Source organism: Equus przewalskii, chromosome 3, assembly GCF_037783145.1.
Source record: "Equus przewalskii isolate Varuska chromosome 3, EquPr2, whole genome shotgun sequence".
NCBI classification, from domain to species: Eukaryota; Metazoa; Chordata; class Mammalia; order Perissodactyla; family Equidae; genus Equus; species Equus przewalskii.
Window position 1 is genome coordinate 94987100 of NC_091833.1, and position 22745 is coordinate 95009844.

At 35.9% G+C, this 22745-nt stretch overlaps 1 protein-coding gene and 1 long non-coding RNA gene across 16 annotated transcripts in view; one reads left to right on the forward strand and one right to left on the reverse strand.

Moving 5' to 3' along the window:
- Positions 1–22745, reverse strand: part of PCDH7 (protocadherin 7) — a 399930-nt gene that overhangs the window by 351469 nt on the left and 25716 nt on the right. The gene's annotated exons all lie outside the window — the stretch shown is intronic.
- Positions 14367–21315, forward strand: LOC139082329 (uncharacterized). Its single transcript, XR_011538228.1, has 3 exons — positions 14367–14495; positions 18130–18161; positions 21181–21315. It is a non-coding gene; the product is annotated as an uncharacterized lncRNA (long non-coding RNA).

Sequence of the window (22745 nt, forward strand, 5' to 3'; positions counted from 1 at the left end):
TCATCAATATAAAACGGAAATCATAGCATTTAGCTGATAAAGTGATTGTTAGGATTAAGAATATAACGCATGCAAAAACAATTTTTAATACACAGTGTTTTACTAATAGCTATTTATATGGGATGATGCAAGTAAAACACTTAAGCACAGGTTCTGGCACACAGTAAGTGCTTATTTATTATTATCACTGTTATTATTTGACGGCATATGTCCATATCTTCTTCGCTAGAATATTTTGCCACAGAGGTAGTCACTCAGCAGTGTATTTCTGCCTCCCTGGGCATGGATGATTGACAGAAGAGTCAACTCTTAAACCAAGCAGCCAGAGTTTCTCTCCCTGTCATTTGAAATTGGTACTTAGGAAAAGTACCAGTCTTGCAGGTGGATGGGCACGTAACATGCAAACTCGGGAACTATGGATTGTCAGCACAGTTTACCATCTAGAGGAGAAAAAGATAAAAAGATCATCCCCAGTATAAGAAGAAACAAGTGGATGCACAGAGATGAGAGGTGGAGAGAAAGAGAAAGCAGGTGCTGGTGGCACTGACTTTCTAATCCATTTCTGAAGACTGGTTCCACATATTCCCCATTTTAGCATAACACATCTTGAACTAATTTCTCTTACTGGCAATCGGAGAGTGCTAACCAAATAAATACATTCATTTTGGTTTTAGCCTTGAAACATGTTACCGAGTTAGTTATAGAAAATCTGAATCTATGAAAAGCTTTTATAAAGCCACATATAATTCCCTTCTGTTTCTATAATTTTATGTTGGTTCTATAATTTTATGCTAAAATTTCATTAAGAATTGTGGAAAACAAAAAGGCATATATAATTCACAACAGAAAATAGTTTCCTATTTATTTATGATTCTTAATGGCCGCAATCATTAAAAAAAAGTGAGATAAGTTAAAATCCTGAAGCCATAAAATGTTTTCTTAAAATTTTTAATCTGTGTCATCTTGCAAAATAAAATAAAAGGAAAATCACACTTATGTACATAATTTTCCACTTTTCTCTCCTATGAACAACAAACAGCCTGAGTAAGAAAATACAGATTTTAGGTGCCAGGAAAATAGAACTGACCAACTTTTAAACCCTTCCTGACTGTTCAACGAATGCTAGGATGCTCTGATAACATCATGGTAGCCAGACCCTAGAATCAAAGTATGGGTTTTCTGAAGGTGGGTACACGCCAAATTGTTAAATGCTTTTGGATGGAGTCCCAGAATTCAAGGGCTTATGTGTCTGGTCTTGTTTTGTTTTGTTGACAAGGAAGAAAAACTCCTGGGTTTCACTATAATCCTACGTTAACAATAGTCACTTTTCAGATGCAGGACTGTTCAAATATGGTCAGTTTTATGGAGCTAGGACAAAATTATGAATCTGTTCCAAAAAAAAGAAGAACAAATCAAGTATAAGAAATGTAGAGGAATATTTCCATCCGGTGACAGTAAGTAGATCAAATAACACACAGGTCCTGTTTAAGACATTAAGGTAACTTACCCTGTGAAGGAAATATTAGCTTCCAGTGGCAAGAAGTTTTATGATATGACCTTTGTGAAACAGAGAAGACCCATATTTAGGGTGTTTACACTTTAAATTGTCACGGCTCAGATCTTAGCCACCTGCTCACTTGTGGGATTCGGTGGCAAAATAATAGTGATATAAAGTAAGCCTATAAGCCTATATCTTGCATAGTTTCTTTAACAATAAATCTGGATGTATATACTGATTGTTTTTTAAAAAGACAAACTAACTTTTTTGCCCCTCAAAATTTGGTTCATTGTATAACTTCAGCAATAGCCAATGGAATCTCACGATAATTATTTAATGAAACTTTTGTTCAATTTTCCAAATTTTATGTGAGGAAGCTGCATTTCATTCCTATGTATTTAAAAGGAATTTTGACAGGCTTCTAGTTTATAATCATCTGAAGCATAGATTCTAACTTTAGTTATAACTTCTATGGTAGAAAGAGTAGTAAGCATATGTAAACAATTAGGATTTGTGGGGTGAATGAATCTACAAAGAAAAAAAGCGTATGCTATCACTGTGCATGCCATTCCCACCTGAGTTTCATATTTCTCTTTCCATTGACTTCACCCCAAACAGTTTTCATAACAAACACAGGGCTAAGACACTCCATGCTATTTCTTATTGTTAAGAAGCAGGAAGTCATAAACCAATTCAAACCAACCTCATAACTAAGGAAATCTGCCAAAATACATGAAAGCAATAATTTCTTGAAAGAAAAGGCAACCTGCTGGACTATTTCAAGCGAGGACAACTTGAACTTGGTGCATTAGCAGTATCTGTGGGATCTACTTTTAGGACAGATATTACTTGTTTGAAAACAGAGCATGAAATCATGTTAATCTGCAAGTGGAGGAAGCTGTTCAAGTCCCTCTAATCAGAGCATGGTGTACTTGAATCATCCGCCCTTTCATTTTTCCACCCAGAATACCCACCGAGCTTGCTCCACTGGCCAATATGAGTATACCACTCTTAATAAATTCAATGGGTGTTTTGCAAGTACAAAGCCTGTGGGAGTGGACACTTCAGACTAAATTTTAGCTGCATAATCAAGAGGATAGCCGTAAATGCCAATGAATGGTGCAAAGCACAAGTAATCAAGTGCTAGCTATAGAAAAGCCCTTGATGGACTAAAAATATCACCTATGTAATCTATCCCTGACTTTCCAGCCTGGTTCACCAGAATATTAACAATCAAAGCTATACAAATAAATTCCTTCTGAAAAGTAAAAGCTGATGAAAAGTGACCTCTTGGCTTAAGAGAATTATGTGATATACAAATGAACTTTTAAAAAATGCCATTATATATTTAAGTAATCTCATTTTGCTGTTCTTTAAACTTTAAGGCAAGGAAAATTTGCAACATGATAGATCTCCATGGCTTAAGATCCTCAAAATGGGACAGATATCATAAAAGGACCCTAGTAAGCATGACAGAGTGTATCTTAAAACAGGAACATCTCAAAGTTAAGAATTAAATAACAAGGACAAACAATGGGAAAATACATACATGGAGAAATTTCATTTTGAGCCACGACCTGGGAAGGCGAGTCTTAAAGCCAAATTGAGGCTTATCAGACAAATATATGCATGCCAGGCAAGCAGTGAAAAAACTCCATGAAAGAATATCAACACAGATGGGAGCGAGATAGCTGACTTGCAGGAAACCATGCGGAGTGACAGCTCGGCAGTATCTCCACACCTGATCTGGCAGCAGGGCCTAAGGGGCTGCACTGCAGCCAAGTCAGTGGGGTCCTTAGGCAGATGTGGCTCAGCCCTGGAAGCTGTGTGCAGGAAGTCCTGGTGGCTAGAAGCCTGCAACTCTGCAAGTGGTGTCTCAAAAAGGAGATAAAAAAACCAAATCTCACGACTTGACTCATCGATTCTTCACTAGATGCAAATTAGACTTCTATTTGGAGGAAATTTATCAGAAAGGAAATGTCTGCCAATAATTGCTATGAAAACATTTATTTGACCCTGGATCCATGTTACTCACCAGATTCAATTATTTTAAATAATGTATGGAAGTGGAAACAAAATCATTGCTAATCAATATTAGATGGATTTGGTTGTAAAAAATCTACCTTTTTTTAAAGCAAACTGAAACTATCATCACCTCCTAAACCTGATTTGCTCCCCAATGCTCGATTTAAGAAATTTAGTTTAAAATGATACTTTATTTCAAATTGTTTCCACAGCAAATATCATCACCTGTTTGTCCATATTTGCTGGGTTCCTAAACACAAATCTCTCTAAGAGAAGTTTCTAGCTGAGTTTGAAGATACATGGGAAAGAGGAGAAGAACAGAAATTGAAAACCAAGTCATAGGTAAGATGAAAAATGTATATATACCCATGGCATCTGGTTAAATAAATTCATTGGCAACATAAACAGCAAAATATTGTTTAAAAAAATCTTTTCTCATACTTGAAAACTTCCTACTCTGAAACTTTCACTGAGTTACAATACTTAATTGAGCCCAATTTCCTGCTTTAGTAAGACTGAATTGCAGGGAGTTAATCTCTGATTCGGGCTGACTGAGTTCTTCCTGTTCAGACCTCTTTTGCAAATGGAACTTCCTGGGGAAGCTGAAAAGGAACCAAATGGTTCACAGCTGAGGCTGTTCACCTGACCTTCTTTTGGTGACATAATTTTATCCATTTTTAAAATTTCTGACATTCCCAGTAATAATCGACTGAAAATTGAAGATGTAAGCAGACAACCTGTAATAGCCAGTAAACTTACTAAGTGTATATTTAATTGTGGAATTAAACAATAAATTTAGAGACTGAATAAGATACAATTGCTAGATCTTTAAAAGCTCAATTGCTTTGATGCATGGCATTAGATTTACTGTCATGGCAACCACATATTTATATCTACTAAGAATGTTTTATCAAAAAGAGAGTAAAGACTTTTTATTATTATTATTCTGTCTAGTTTTTCCGATTCTGAGTATCATATTGTTAAGGTACAATGATGATTAAAATATTATTAAACAACCTTCTCCAACGAAGGGGAAGTGGATATCCTTTTCAACTGATAAAACTATAACAATGTAGGATGGGAGGTGAGTTACCCAAATTGGAATTCTGCCAGCTCCTTTAATAGTTTTAGTGCAATAGGGTTTGAATTTTCCATTCCATTTATGTTTATTTCAGTCCATGGGCAATAAGATTTTTCTGAGAAGTTTAATTCTCTCAAGTTTCCAATTCAGTGTTCTAAGTTGCAAGCCAGATACCAAATCCAGCCTTACTAGTAAGATCTGATTTTGCTGTTTGATTTAAATTCCAAAACCCTTTTTCACTCCGTGCCTCTGGGAGCCTACGGGTTTCCTGATTGTTGGCAGAGCTGCTAAAGATTTGTAGCCTCAATGAAAGGAAGATTTTCATCAGAGTCTGAGTTTTTACAAACAAACCTTTGCAGTTCTTTTTACCATCTTTTTTCCTTTTAAAAATGGACCTTGGACTTCTGCAAGCAAAAGTTCTCAGATTGGCTGGACTATCCAATAGACACTACCCTGTGCTGTGAAGTTGCCTGTTCAGTATTTTCTCAGAGGCAAGTTTACCACTTGATAAATCATTAGCATCACTTCCTGTAGCACTGAAGTTTTCCCCAGGGTTCCCACTAACTAAGAGCTAATCACCCGTGTTCTTATTTAGCTCTTGAGATCCAATTAGATCATAGTTTAAAGTGGATGACTGCAGACTGCTAATTCTTACCTGATGACATAGGGAGCAAAAGCTACAGATTCAGGAAACATGTTTTATCTGTCCTTTTAACAAATCCATACTTTGCTATTCTAGCATGAAATGGGAAACCATGTTGAAGTGAGCTGTTCAGGGAAAAGATACTAATAAGACTTCAGTAGCCACATGTTATTACTATGGGAATTTGTACTGGCTAAGCTATTTACAGCCCATTACTAATTTTAAAATGTGATGTGCCATTACAAAAATGCATCAGATACCAATAACAACGTTTTAGAGGTCAAACTCACCCAACAAGCATTGAAAACTAATTTAACTGGATATTGGAGATTATTAAATATTTTCATACATATTTCTTTCCCATTTGTAAGCCTATCTTTTAAAATCTTTTTGATAAATAGTACATTTTATGCATGTTTGTAATTAAAATTGCTTTGATTAATTCCAAACTATTGCAATTTGAAGAGAATGTGATAAAAATAGCAATTACTATAATACAAATAAATCAGACACAACATTCCAGAAAATCCTTTTTTGGTAAAATTTTTTATCAAAAATATTACTAAAATACAGATGAAATTTTCTTCTTGCTTTTTCTTATATAAACAGGCCATTGTTTGAGTACTTGAGATATACACATATAATTTATCCTCCATGTTTGAGGTTTTATATAATACAGTACTTCTACAAATAACACATTACTATTTGATGTTTATAAACACACCAGTATCTCAGCTAAGTGAGTTAAAAACACGTGTTTTCCCTCCACACACTAACACAGTTATCATAAAATTAAAATTCCAAATCATGTACTGTTGTCATTTAGCACATGACAAGCATTGTTAGATCAAATCACTTTGCAAGTGAATTCTTACAAAAACAAAAAGAAACAACAACCCAAATTTGAATTTTAGTTGCCTATTTTAAAATTGCTATGGGTATTCTCTCAAATTTCTGCAAGTCGTAATACTAGATCTAACTTATAACACAGTAACATTTTATGATTAGGAGGGGCTTTTCGGGAGAATCAGTTTCTTTTTCTGTGTACACGTAAAGAGAAAGATCCCACTGGTGCAGAGTCCCTAGCCGCTCTTTCCTGTGACGTCTTTTCCAAGCCCACTAGCTCTCTTAACAGGCGTCATTTGGTTCCATTCTCTGTCTCAAGAGAGTTTGGCTCCTCCCAATTCCCTCCCAATTATAAATATGCAAGCTACATAATTGACCCACCCACAAAGAATGAGGCATTGTCTAAACGGAACAGACTATCTTCTAGCAAACCACTGACAGGTGGGAGAGGAAGTACTAATTAATCAACCTGAATATCTGAAGTGATTATTGACGCAAATCCTCTGATACCTTCTTCAACTCTCTCAGCTATTAAAACACCCCACCCTCCTACCCACCTGCACACCTCACACAGCAAAAGGCTTAAAATTGCATAGAATTTGCAAATAAAATACATGTGCACACATGCTTATTGAAACTTACTTTTTCCCCCTTGGCATCCTACGTTTTACAGTCAGATCCTCAAATTTAAATAACTGTAAAGTCTAGAAAGTACAACTGTGAAAATAAATTCAAAACAAATTTATTCCCTTGGCCCATAGAATATATGTTCACTCCAAGGTCTCCACCAGAAGTACACAGAAGCCCACAAAAGTTTAAATCAGAAAGAGCAGAACCTTGCATGGGAAGTTCTAAAGATACCTAAAGTCACCGGAAGTTTCCAGGGCTAAAGACACAGTCCAGAATGTAAAAAAATCCAGGATGTTAAGAATGGTAAAGAAAAACCTCTGTGATGACAACTTATAGCCTCTATTCCAGACCAGAAGGCTAAGATCATTATACATGAAGCCACCAGTTGCCACTGTTAAGAGGCCCTTTTGCTCATAGGTATGAGGTGGCAAAATGGGATTTGTGTATCTAGGTTTGTCAAGTTGTATTGAGGCTTGTATATTGAGGGTTTTTCAAGTTAGTTATCCAATATGGTGACTTTAAGTTTGTCATTCGAGGGAGTTTTTAGGAGCAATGTGCAGAAAATGAGACACCTTAATATATAAATGCCACCTTACTTTCCGTCTTACCTGGACTCAGGGACCTCAGTCAATTCTAAGTGCCTGTAGACCTATTCCCTTTTCCTTTATGTGACCTTTCCTTAATTATAAAGGAAATTCCCCAAGCAGATCATATATGCAAGCATACAAAGGAGATAAAAGACCAAACATTCAACCAGGTCATTTGTGTGTATTTACACAGAATTAGGACTACAGTCTTCATTTCACTTAACAACAAAGCTCTGGTGAAACCTAATGTCAGTATTCTAAGTTAACACATTTCATTCCTACACTTCATTTCTTTCAATGTCGTATGGAGATTTAATAGTAACATTTACTTTTACCTCTTTGAAAAACCTGCAGTTATGAATTGATTGGGCATTGCTGCACAGATAAGCATGTTAGGGTAAATTATAAACTATATAAACACTTTACAATACTAAATTCTTGAATCATTACTTAAAATTAGATAGAAGGATGGCTCATTGATGCTCATGAAAATTAAATCTATATAGTTAAACATACATATGAAACACACATTTAACCATTTTGAGTAGACGTTTTCTAAAATGTGTTCCATACTGGCCTGAATTCTCAGGCAAAGGATACATGAAGGCTCCATGATCATTATAAATACTAACCATGCCACCTGAGTTAGTGTCAGTGAAGTATGTGTAACTTTACTTTATGGACTCAGATAAAGATTCTCTCTGCTACATATATTTTCCTTACATTTGAGTATTATTTGCTACAGAGATCAGAATACATATGTATTACTAATGCCTCTTCATTTGGATTCTAATTGGCTGCTTTAACCAAGTTAAGAGTGGGAAAATAAATAAGCCTACTTGGTACAATCCTGGGAAGAAGCAGGCTCTGAGTGAGGATGTAGACAGAAGTGAATTATGTGAGGTTTCCCAAATACATCTGGTAGCACCTTTTTTTAGTTACTCAGTGCTCTTTTTTGCTTGCTTCTAAGTTTCATTTCTATTCCAAATAGTAAAGGTTATGCAGTGAATTAATGTTTAAAATGTGTAAATTTATCAAAGTGCAAGTAAGTATTTATAGTAAAGGAAGAAGAAACTTAGATACCAAATGACTAGGATGTGAGCAGCATAATCTTCCTTTTTCTCTTCCCAAATGGCAGCTTAGGATATTGAGACCATATTTCATCATTAATGAAAAGGGATTTCAGAAATATTGGGATCAAAAACAAAACGGATCCTGAATCCCAAGCTAACAGAGCACTCTGGGATTATATTTCCTCCTTCTGACTAGACAGCTATACCCACGAGATAACAGCTGACCTTGATGTAACTGCGATACACTGACTTGGTAATGAATGTAGCCTCAACGTTAAGAGAAGTTTCTAAGCCTCCATGTTTATCTGACACATGGGTAATCGATTTTATAGGAACAATTTAACAGAGCCGTTGATATTCAAAATAATTTACATTGTCAACATAGGGGAGAGCTCCATGGTGAATCATCCACAAAAAACTGTAATTCTGGTTTGACTTTCTCTATATCAGCATGTTTCTAAGAAACTTATTTGTTGACAAGTCCCCATACACTCTGGATTAGAAAATAAAGATTTAAAACTAATACACCCATTTTAGGCCAAATATAATATATTTAAATTGCTGTTTGCCATTTATCTATACCCTTCTCATTAGGGTGAATAATCAAGTTTGGAACATTATGATTGTATGTAGATTCATTCATTCTAATGATAGATAAATTTGGATCTAGTAAGTTGATTCTGTTTATAATGACTGAGAAAAATAACATGTTTGTTTGATTTTGTGTTGACTTTAATTCCACATTTTACAAGTGGTTTTACATTTTCAAAGTACTTACTGCCTTAATCTGAAAATCTAATGCAATCCAGTCCAAGAGAGTAATAATAGAAGACTAATGTTTTCCATTTAAAATAATATTTTCTTTGGTCTTTGAAAGTCCTCGAGGGGTAAACTATTTTAATTTAATAGCTGCAACTGATCTTCAAATATTCAGCAATATTAAAAGCAAAAGGAGTCCTTTTTTTTTAATCAACCAAGTTAGAACTAAAATAAATGAGGATGTTCATATCATGAGTTCAGGAAGCAAGGGAAAAGAAGAGTAAATAACTTTTAGACAAATAACTTTCCTTGACCAAATGATAATATGGTAAGAGTCTTGCCCTTGAAAAACTGAAGCTATTATAGTTTTACTATACACTGGCCCAGTTTATTTATTTATTTTTTCACTCATATATTTAAGATAAAGAATAATCATCAGTAAATGGCCTTTTCATATTATGATTATAATGTTTTCTACTGCGTCAGAGGGAAAAAAATACTAATCTTAGGAAATATAAAATTGTTAAGAAAAAGCCGTACATGTAAAGTTTAGACATTTTCCTAATGCACAGTTTTCATGTCCAGCTCTCCCAGGCATGTTTTTCAAGGATGCTTACCCCAAATCTGGGAGGTTAAGTGGCACAAAAGACTAATATGTAAATATAATCCAGTTCCCTCTGAATTCTACTTTATGATTTATTTATATCACATAATCCCTTTAACATGTATGTCTAAGATTTTAATATGAGAAAGAAGCCTGTACTTCATTTAATTGTGAAAGAAATAAGCATAGGGTAGAAGCGGGCACTCGGGGGCAGTTGGCAGGTGCGCTCTGAGATCATATCAGGCTCACTCTGTTCCGTCTCTCACTTGCTTTATGACTTTGCGCGAATCAACCTCAAGAGCCTGAGTGTTTTTTCCCACCAAAGAAGTAAAAGAGCACACCTACTTCATATTCCTGTTCCATGGATTTTATAATATGATGCATTGTAAGAGCTCAGCTCAGTGCCAAGCACAAGGTATGTACAAAATAAAGTATATTCTGATTTAGCATTGCAAGTTTATTTACTAGATTTGAAACCAATTCTCTAAAGCTATGCCATCTGATAAGGTAGTCACTATTTCCATGAGGTTATTGTCTACTTGCAATGAGGCTAGTCTGAATTGAGATGATGTGTTAAATCATCTCAATTTGATTTTGAATATTCAATTTTTTCACAAAAGGAGCAGAAAATATCTCACTAATAATTTTTATACTGATTAAATACTGAATGATAGTATTTTGGAGATATGGGGTTAAGTGAAATATGTAATTACAATTAATTTCATCTGCTGCTTTTTTCCTTTATTAATGTGGCTACTAGAAAACGTAAAATTACATGTGTAGTTTGCATTATATTTGTATTGGACAGTGCTGTTCTAAAATATTTTCCATGAGAATGACCATGGGTGCTTTTTAAAAACACAGGTACCTGGCACATGCCTGAGGTGGACAGAAGCAGAACGGCTCTTCCTAAAAAGCTCCCCTAGTGAATCATTGGTAGGCAAAAAATTGAAAACTGTTTCCTTAGGTCTTCGTACATTAGATGCTGCCAAGAATCCAGCCTCATCTGGACTTTCTATCTAAAAGTCCTCTTTGACTATTCCTCTTTGACTTAGTGTCCAATAAGAGTGATGTAAGTAAGAGGAACCTATTAAACAGATAGTAGTTCCTTTAGGCAAACATCCAACCAGATGGTAAGACTCAGAGTTAAGGGGAATTTGCAGACACCACTTTTTACAATTAGAGTTGAAGTGTGTGGGTCTTTCTCAATGTAGGGTGCAAACAGAACTACAAAGAGGATGACCAGAAAGAAGGTAAACCCCGTATAATCCACTCCTGGATATGTCTCTGTGTAAGACACACAGTTGATCTGTAAAAGGAGAGAGAAGAGTCAAAACGAGAGGCTGTCTCAGTGAGTTGTGGTTCTCGAATGTGCTTGGTTGAGAGGGCTATTGGAGTCATTGCCTTTTGAGGAATGTCATGGTATAGTGAAGTATTAATTTAATTTAATTAAGAAAAAGAAAAGTTTTGCATATAGAAAAATTAATATATTAAACTTGTTCAATATAAAATCATGTAACAAGCATATGGCCCTGCCAGAAAAAAAGGCCCAACTTTTCCCTTAATATTACAATAAAAGTTTGCTGGATGTTTATTCAATTTGTGTGCTTTATTCTGTCACGTGCCAGAATCATCAAAGTGGTAACAGGAAACAGAAACATAAGCAAAATATATAAAAGAAAAACCTAAAATTGAGAAAAAATACATGCATTAATTATTTTTTCCCATACAATTGAAAAAAAGAAAGGCCATTAGTATTTTACTTTAGATAGAGAACAGCTCAGTCTAACTTCCAAATACTATCAGAACCATGAGCCATCAGCAAGAAGAGATACAATCCTGATTAGGAGGTGAAACCAGCAGATTCTCTCTGCTATAGTCCAACAATGGTCAACAACTTCCCTGGGAAGTGGAGAGAACTTGGGACAAGGAAACAAGAATCCTGGGAGAAAAGAAGAGTCACAATTACGAGGAGAAGGCTGAGCTAGAGAAAGAAGGGAAGTGGATAGACAGTGGGGAGCTAAAGTTGACGAATGTTCTGAGCAGTAGAAGATCCCCTTCTGCCATTTCTCTCTCCTTCCTGTTTAATGTCTCCTCCCTTTAGTAAGAGCTGTGAAACAGACACCGTGGGAGGAATTTTGGCAAGGGAAGACCCACAAATATGTAGAAACACTGAAGAACACTGACCTTGAGAAAGAAACAATGGAACTTGAAACTTAACTATCATACTTCTTGAGGTATTTTGTGTTTTCAGTAATAAAAATTGTATATATATATATACACGAATATATATATACTGTGTTTATCTATTTCCAATGTAGAGTGATGATTCCAATGTTTTGAAAGAAGAGTTTAATGAACAGATAAGTCTAGGTTTCATTATAAGGGGACTGGAGAATGGAGATCAAACTAAGAGAGTATAACCCTAGCCTTCTGAGCCACATGAGTTTATGACCAAAAAATAATATGTAGGATAAATCTGTTCTTAGAATGCAGGTTTGTGTATAAGAAATACAATGATGGTACTTTCTTAAATAATCTAGCATTTACTCATTAAATTCATTTTAAAAATTTCATTTAAATTAGATCATACTACTGTAGAAAAATACTTTGAAATCTATTATATATATGTATATATATACACTATATATTTTAATATGCTTATATTTCAATACAGCTAAGATAAAAATTTTTGCAATTTAATTTTTTCTCTTCACATAAATATAAACATCTGGCATCTAATAATTTAATATCCAAGCTCCATATTTTGACGCTTCCTAGAAAATAGGAACTTCATCTTTCTCTATAGAATACAGATTCGCATAAAGTTGGCTTTTCAATTGCATTTCTTTTGTCTTTCAAAGAACCTTTATTTTCAAAATTTCCTAAAAGCTGATCCACGCAATTCTAGGAAACTCAATATCCTCTGTTTTACTGTAAAAGTATATAACCTCAAAGTAATTATAAAATTGCAACAAGAAATCAGGATAGAGAATAAACAGAATGATTTCTGTACCTATCCATAAAGAAGAATGCTAACATCCTTGATATGATCACCTCAAAAACTTCTGTCAAAGAAATAAAACAAAAGGAAAGAAACACAGATACAAAAATCTGTCTATCTCAATGTACTAGAGTTTCTAAGAAATGCATTAGAATAATTATATCAATAACTACATCAATATTCTCTTCTTTGCAAGTTAAAACATATAAAAGAGCAATAACCAATCTACAGTTGTTTAGTCATCCCAGTGTGATGTCATACACTCCCAGCCATGCTTTTCCTCCTTTCTGTCCATTGATGCAGATACATACATTTTTCCTATCTGCTCTTTAGTGCTCACACAACTGTCATACTATTGCAGATGAAGATGTGGTTTTTATCTTTGTGAATATTGGCTGTCCTCAAATATATATGTGTGGGAAAATAATGGCACTATCAAGAGCCTTCAATGCAATTTTCAAAGCCAACATCACAAATTTACCACTGCTAACTGCTCATAACGGCACGTAAGATAAATGTTTTAAATTATATGCGGTATTCCACTTGTCTGCCAGTCTTCCAATGGCTTCCTCTGTCACTCAGAGTAAAACTCCTCTACAATCTAACCTCTGGTCCTCTCTGAACTTATTGCTAACACTTCCCCCCACTCGACTACTCCTTCTTTTCCTCCATTCTGGTCTCTGGTAATATGCCTCATCTGTCTTATGCATTTTTCTAGCCTTACCCTTGAAGTTCTCTCTGCCCAGAGAGATCTTCAATTCCCGATGGTTTCCTCCCTCGTCTACTTTAAGTCTTTCTCAAACAGCACCTTCTTTTTAAGGCCTTCCTTTATAGTCATATTTAAAATTGCAGCCCTCACTACCTCCTGGCATTTCTCATCTCTTGTTTCTGCATTTTTTTAATGGCACTTTGCCACTATCTAATTTTCTCCTTTGCTTATTTATATCTTATTACTTATCTGCATCCCCCTGGTAGAATGTAAGCTCCATGTGACAACAGTGACTTTTATCAAGGCTGTTCGTTGCCATAGCCCAATGCCTTGAGCACTGCCTGGCAGGGAGCATGTTAAATACATATTAAATGAAAGTTTGCTATTTGCATTCATTAATTTGATCACTCAAACCATTCTATAAGCTTTTATTGAGAGCCTACTATGTATGGGACATTGAGTATTCAATGATAAATTAGACGTAATCCTTTTTCCTGAGAAGGTCACATTATTGCGGGAATAGGCATATAAAAAGTTAATTGCAATGCAAAGTGATTAGTATATGTTGAATAAAGCCCAAAGAAGAAGAACAACTCATTTTAGCGTGGGAGGTAGGGAAAGCATTGCATAAGAAGTGACATTTAAGCTGAGTCACTGAGTCATCAAATATACGTATGTTTCTGAGGAATGGAGAAGGATCAAAGGACATTTCAGACAGAGGAAGAGGAGTGTACAAAGGCCTCCAGCTGATAAAAGCAAAGTTCCAGTGGGCAAATAGCAAACAGCTTAGTGTGGCTAGAGCAGAGAGTACTTGGGAAATTAATCAAGAATCAAAGACGGATTAATTCACTTGCTAAGAATCTTTTTCCTCTGCTAATCAGTCTTCCCTTTATCCTACAGGATGCCCCAGAAGGTTTTACACACAGGAGCAACCTGGGTGATCTAGAGGGCAAGATCCATTTTTTTGGAATGATAACTCTGAAGGCAGCGTGAAAGGTGGATGCTCTGTGGATCAAAGCCCAAAAGAGAAGCAGAGGTGATGCACTGGCAATAGAGAGATAATGAGTTCAGTTTGCACATATTACATTGAGACTTGAGAGACACAGAAATACAGAAACCAATTGTCATTTGAAAACAGCTCTTCTGGCAGGTGGTGACTATTAAAATAAGCAATGGAATCCTTAATAGAAGCTTTGAGGATACAACATTAAGGGATGAAAAAGATGGGGTAATGTTCAAAGAGGTAGGGGGACACCCAGGATACAGTGAGAGCTGTTATTGTAAGCTCTGAGGGTAGAGCTTTAAAAAAATCATGGGCCAGCAAAGCTGAAAGGTCCGAACCTCTCAGTCAGAGGTGACTTAGCAAGGACAGTTGTAGAAGGGGGTCAGAGCATAGACTAGACTAGTGAGCTGACAGCCAAAAGGGAAACGAAGAGAGGAATATAGTGAGTTAAAGACTCCATCTTACAAATGGAGGGCTATGAAGAAGTTGGTACTTTTTAGAATGTTAGAGATCAGATCTTATTTATAAGTAGAGAGAAAGGAACTAATGGGGAGAAAGAGATTAAACATAAGACATTTAGAGAATGATTACTAAAGCAGTATTTTGGGAGAACTATAGAGGGTGGCATGACGTACACTGATAAACTTCAGCAATTATTTGTAACCAGACACAGAAACATAAAAGGTAAGAAGACGTAATAGAATCTGGAGTGTCTGCATAACGTAATGGGTAAGCTCAAGGTCTCTAGCATCAGATGCTACAGATTCAAATTCCATTTTCACCACTTGCTAGCTGTATGACATTGAGCAAGTTACTTAACTCTACGTGCCTCAGTTTTCTCATCTGCTCGGTGGCAGACGGTAACAATTCCTGACTCGTAGGGTTGTTGTGAGGAGTCCATGCGTCCGTCCCCTCTGTGTAAAGCTCTTAGGACAGCGCGTGGCATTACTTAGTTGCTATGTAAGTATTTGTTGAGAAAATAACTTAGGAGGGCAAGGATGTTTTGAGGGTTCAGGTCTAGAGGCCTCTCTTTTTTCTAGAAGCAGCAGAGACGAAAGAGTGTAGAGAGTGAAAGCAGATTTCAGGGTCCAACAAGAAACTTATTTATAACAGGCTTTCATGTGTAAACTCTAGACAGAAACAATTATAGAGAGACCCAAATTGTGGAATACTCGTCATAAAATTTTTAAAAATATATTTTACTATATACACATATGTATATACATAAATTGCTTTCAGAACCTTATTTATTCAAAAAGAGAGATGCATCTGCAATTTTAAACACTTGGGTTGTTTAAATTTCTAAGATCAAGCACAATTGAGCTTTATGCCTCCATTAATATCGTAGAAGATAACAAATTCTGTGAAACGCTAGGTGAGGCCTGTGACTAATGTTAAACAGAGAGAATCACAGAGCCCTATGTTCTAGCCCAGCTCTACTCATTAACTATACGATCTTGGGCAAGTTATGAAACCCTGAGCCTCAGTTTCCTCACCTGAGAAAACAAGCATAAAAATAATATCCAACAGCACCATAAGAATGACATGACCTGCTCAGTCTAAACACACTTGGCAGCGTTCGGTATATGATAGATCCTCCATCAACGTGGATTTCCTTAAACCTCAGTATAAATAAAATTGTTGACGCCATCTTCACACCACCCAACAATTATGGACACTCATCAGAAAATCCTGACCACCCATCTATTTGTTAAACTATGCAGTTAGACAGTGTCAAAAAAATACATATGGGTTTCTAAAGCGCTGACTTAAAATATTTAAATACCAAATCAAGTCGGAGATAAAATACTAAAATCCTTTAAAAGGGTATTTGTATGTCATATGAAAAATGATGAATCTCTTTAAATGTCTTACATACTTCCCTGAATAGGATTATCTTGTGACCTTCATTTTTTACAGCAATAAAAGTACCTTGAGCCTGACAAGACTTATTGTTTCCAACTAATGCCTCCTGCATTGGGTGTGAATTTCATTCCCATTAGCACCTTACAATTTAGGACCTTTAATTCTTAACTTTTGCAAGCACAAAACACCTTGGACCCCAAACAATCTAAAGTAAATCAATATATCATGTTTTCTGCAGAAGAAAGGGAAAATAATAAAGCAGCTCACATCACCCGCGCTGCTTGAATATGACAAACTCCTTCCCTTTCATTTGATAAATGACTTGGGAATGTTCTGCTGCTTGCCTGATACGGAACTAAACTTATTTCAGGACATGTTCTAATGAGTCACGGTAGAGGCTAATAGCAACCCCTGCTACTACTGCCTCCTCCTTCCAGAAAAAAAACTACCTAGCGTTTGCAGCAAATCTTGAAGGCTTTGAGTGAATAAGAAGGGCCTAACTGCTTTGAGGAGATTTAAATTTAAGTTAACACCAACTGCCCAACCTGACTCCAATTTGACAAGCCTAGGTGTAGAAATTCAATGGATCTTACGAAAATGTATTTCGGAAGCACGTAATGTTGTTATGTTAGGTGGTTTCTATTATCAGTAACGCTTTTGGATAAATCAAGGTTTTATCAGTGAATTTCAGGGTAGTCAAATATAAGTCAAACTTTATTTCAAATTATAGACATAATGATCTATCTTTTCCAATACAATTCCTTATTTATGCGTGCAATGAAATCAGAAAGCACTGCTAATTACTCCTTTGGGAGGAAGACTTGGAAGAAGTTACTTCACAATTTTTTTAAATTCATCACGTAGGTAATAATTTTTACGTCTTCATTTCAAAGTAGAATGGAAGGGACATGAGAACAGGAACAGAGCCCAAAAGACTGCAAGTATTTAATAAATATTTGTTGAATGATAGAAGAATCCATTTGTCCTCTAACAGAGCCTAAAAGAGGTCATTGCCATGGGAGCTCAGCTCAAACTTGGCCTGAATCCTGTGTCAAATAGTCACAGTACACAGAACATCATTTTGCATGGTGTGCTGCTTCCAGTCCCCGTTGTACTAAGTATCAGCCTGAAGAAATGTCTCAAGTCTGCCTACAATGTACCTTCATACATCAACTTCGCAAAATTTGTGATTTATGTGAAAATGTACTTCTTATATGATTCTTGCTAATTTAACCATATTACCACTCAGAAAAATATGCTGTTCACAGATTACAGCAATTGCATATAAACTGAGGGACTTTCATTCTGTTTCCTTATCAATAAAAGAGAGAGTTGTAAAGGTTATCTCTCTCTTTACAGTTAAAGATACTTGAAGGGAAATGAGATATGTACCAGAAATAGAAAGAATTTGTACAGAAGAGTTAAGAGAAATGTTCTGACCTTGTCTTTTATAGCGCCCATTACTGTTTATAATGACTTTAAAGACTTGCCCAGGCATGATGCTGACATTTATGGTATTTTATCTCCCATACCAGCCAGCTGAGAACTTTTCCACTTTCACTAACATATTTTAATCAAAGATTCCTGGAATCTAAACATTTCTTACTCCTTTCAGAACTTCCCAAAATCCATGACCTCAAGTTCAAATGTTCCCATTTTGAAGCCTTAATATTTTTAATTGGGTTATAGTAATATGTCATTCACTTACCCCTTGGAGAATGAATTACCATTTATTTAAATATCAACAGCATATGTGGGGTCAAAAATCTTTATTCATGTAATTTGTCCCATTTACTTCCAGGTATTTTTCACCCCAAAACAAGAAACCTAAAGGTAAGAAGAAGACAAGAGACTGGTTGTGGAAGGATCTGGTCGAAGTTCCTTCTCCAACTGCTGCAGCCATGAGTAATCACAAAGATTCTGACCCTTACTGAAAGACAGCAACTCAGGAAGGTTTGCAAAAAGTCAACAAAACAAGAATCCACATCTTCTAATATTCACTTGCATTTTTAACATTCCTCTCATTCAGATTAAACAATAGCTTTGAACATTTATTATATTGAGAAGTGGAAATATTGAGGTTAACTACTCAATTGTAATGAAATTTTCTTTCAAGGTTCAGGTTCAAAACTACATAGAAGAGACAGCAGGTAGTTGCTGTTACCCCCTCACTCTTGTCATCAACCCCTTGGTTTGGAGATGCATTGGAAAAATCAATGGGCAAAAAAGTCAATCAGTATGAAAAACAGGGTAAAGGCGGCAGCTGGGAAGAGTGGAAGAGGAGGAACTACCTAGATATACTCTTTTTCTTCAAAGACAATCATGTTATTCCAATTTTATCTCTAATATTGATTAGAGAACAAACCATATTCTACCCTCAAAAACCCTTTTGGCCACAGGCTTACTATTTTAAATTGGAGAAAACTGTATTTTAAAAATGGTAGTGGGTAGGAAGGAAACTACATGGCAATAATATTTCTTTTAATTTTACTCCCCATATATTTGCTCCAGCAAATGGGAGATATACAAGTAAATATCCTGTGAAAAAATATATAGCCCTACATAAAGATATTACTGAACTGAAGCGCCTTCAAAATCTAATTGTCTAGCTGATCATGAAGTCTACAATGTCAATTCAAAAACATTAGCACGCACATACAAAGCACAGTGCTTAGTTCATAGGGACACAGTGATTAATAAATTTTATAGAGACGAAGAAAAATATGTGTATTCATATTTAAAGAGCATTAAACTTAGGGGCATCCACATAATATAAAACTTGAATTTCAATTTTATAGCTTACAAACTTTCCTTGAATCTGTTCCCAACTATGATTATTTCACAACTTTCAAAAAGATAATGATATAGAAAATATTTCCCAGTGTATTCAAGTGAGGATTTAAGGACGGTTAATCTTTGAGAAACAGAAGAAAGACTCTTATTCTCAAAATATTCTGAGATCTTTGATCCTATAGCACTTTAATCAGAATAGCCCAGCAAAGGACATTTATTAAGTGCTATCACTTTTGAACATCAAAATGCCTCAGTAAAATCTTCACTAAATTAAGCTCACTCAGAAATAATTGAATCTGTACACCACCAATTTTAAGGTATTATTTTAAAAGATTTAAATTTAAAGACAAAATTCTGAATGCTTCTTACCACACAAGGGTATAGAAGTTGGAAATATTTTTTTAATTAAGTCAGTTTGAACTAGCATCACCAATGATCCTCAACTGCATTCAAGTTACAGTTCCAATATCTTAAGAGTACACACAAAGTCCTTGGAAACAGAAACTCTACCTTATTTCATCACCCATTGTTTCCACTCCATCACAAAGGACACCTCTAGGTCTTGCACTAACTGTTTCCATTTCCCTGTCCAGGAAGCACCTACTTGTCCTTGAAGACTCTGTCAAGGTCACCTCCTCTGCCAGGGCTTGCTACATCCTAGGAACAGTTACTATCTCCCTTTCTCTTATACTACTTTATACATAAACGCTCCAAGTGTTGTAGTAGTTTGTTTATATGGCTGCCTCTCCTACTACACCCAAAGCTGCTTCCAGAGTGGGCATCATTTCATATCCATTTTTTGTATCTTCTCTGCTTGGATCAGTACCTGGCACGCAGCACATTCTCAGTTACTTGGTAAATTAATGAATGAACTGAAATGGATAAAGGCATATAGTACAAAAAGACAAAAGCAGACGCTTACTACGCTTTAATATGGTGATCAAACACAAAATATCTCTGGGGAAGAATTAATTTACAGAGTATTTCTGATTTTTCCTTCTCTTCAAATTTGTACCCATGGTTGACTTTTCCGCTCTGCATATAGATGAACCTATCCACAGAATCATTCCCTCATGGGCTCAGAGTTGAATACTAATCTGAGACGGTGATTCATGGTTGGGGTTATTTACTTTCCATTTCTCACCTCCCCCTGCAGCATACACCTGTGCTGTCCACGCTCACCCTTATCCACCATGATCATGTTCTATGCCCAGGAGGTTGACTAAGAGGGGTTAAATTCACAGAATCCCTTTCTCTCTGGCTTATGGCTGGGTTTGGCCAATGGGAATTTCTGGCCCAGACTAAAAAGAGGGAGAAGAAAGAGGTCAGAGGATTTATTCCTTGATTCCTGGCCTACCAGGCCATTTTGGGCAGCCCTCCCCAAATGTGCTCTTCCTTTCTCAATCCATTAACTTCTCTCTCTCCCCTGTTGTCTTTAGCCTAGGAGTGGAACAGAGTGGCTATTACTCACAATAGGTCAGGGTCTCTCTGCTTTCGCATTAGTGACATTTTGGGCATCATATTTCTATGTTGTGAGGAGCTACCCTGTGCCCTGCGGGATGTTTAGCAGCATCCCTAGCATCTACCCAATAGATATAAATAAACTTTGTAAAGCAACTTACAATTTATAGATTACTTTCACCTATTTAATCTCCCTTGAGTGCTAGAATTCTATAAATAGGTGTTATTAAAATACATATTTTTACAGATGAGAAAATGAAACTCATGGATATAGGAACTAATAAAACTCCTACAGAGTAACAATGATATGTACAGAACTTTTTATATCCAATTCATGATCTCGTTTCATACTGGCCTTGTAACAATTTATTGAACAGCACTTCCTTATATTACTATTTGCCTAAATGCCAGTGTTTCATCATCAGGGTTACTGAGTTTCATATGAAGTGGAAGAGTCATAATGGAGTTCTCTGGGTATTATATTAAATGTGAGTGAAACAGTTAGTCATCTATTACCTCTTTTCTTCCTCTTAGAAGAATAATGTTGCAGGCATGTTGTACGGTAGTGCCCCCTTATCTGTGGTTTCACTTTCTGCAGTTTCAGTTACCTGTGGTCAGCCGTGGTCCAGAAGGAGATGATCCTCCTTCTGATATACCATCAGAAGGTCACTAGTGGCCTAATGCTACATCACAATGACCACATCATTCACCTCCCTTCATCTCATCACATAGGCATTTTATCATCTCACACCATCACAAGAAGAAGAAGGGTGAGTACAATATAATAAGAAATTTTGAGAGAGAGACCACATTCCCAATTTTTTACTAAAGTATATTATTTACTAAAGTATATTATCATAATTTTTCTGTTTTATTATTAATTATCATTGTTAATCTCTTACTGTACCTGATTTATAAATTAAACTTTGTCATAGGTAGGTATGCCTAGGAAAAAACAGTATATATAGTGTTCGGTACTATCTATGGTTTCAGGCATCCGCTGGAGGTCTTGGAACATAGCCCCTGCAAAGAAGGGAGGATGACCTATATTGACAGTTAGAATCCTCTTCAAAGATAATGCATTCTGGACCTCTTCTACAAAAATGCCCACCAGGATTACAATAGAAAAACAGACTAACTCCAAGCATGCTCATGTATCTAATCATTTTATGTGAAATCAAGAAAGATGCTTAATGCATTTCAGAGTTGCAGAGACTACCTCTATCTTTCCTCCCCTCTGCCTGTCGCCATGATGAAGTAGAAACCCCAAATGTATTGTAATTTGCTCATTCAGACAGAGACACAAACTGCTATGAGACTTTAAAAAACTAGTGATGTCAGCACATGTGTGCTGTGAGAAGTTTGGACATCAGAGAAGCAACAAATAAAGTCTCCATTAGGATCTCAGTGATCATTGATTGATGGGAATTGGTGAGACCAAACTTTTCTCCAGAGTGACCATTTATTTTTATTTTTATTTCTTTTTCTTTTCCTTTGGAAGGGGACACTATCTTGGATTTACTATCTCCAAAGAAGATGTATATGGGAGTGAACTGAGGAAAGTACAAATGGTCTTTTCTAATTCAAAATATATCCTTTCCTCTATTGATAACTACTAGTCCAATCATGGTTAGTGTGGGCTCCTACAATAACAAAATCTTAAAATATGGCAGTTAGAGAGGAATTATGACCAGTGCCAGATATAATTATATCTTATTGCCATCAAGCTGGCTCTACCATCATGTTGTCCCTTCAGTCACATCACCATCAGGCCAAGTCCTAGGGAGCAAAGACATTATCCTCTTTTGATTTCCTGTATGTCCCAAGATCTGAGTATCCATGATTGCATTTAACCCTCACAACACCTGTACAGGGAAGACACTGTTATTCCCAAGTTATGGATTAGGGTATTGAAACCCAAAGAGGAATCAGATCTACTCTAGCTCAAGGCTAGTCTCACCCTTTCATTGTCTCTGGTTGGAGCAGGTCAGTCAGACCCTATCTAACAACATACTATTTGTACATAATAGGCACTTAATAAGTTGCATAAATAGTTTGTAAAAGTTGCTCCAGTGTTATGCTCCTAGTAAAGCAAAGAATGAAATCACTAAATTGGCAATCACATTATTGGTCACATCTCAAAATATCTGACGGCTCATATAT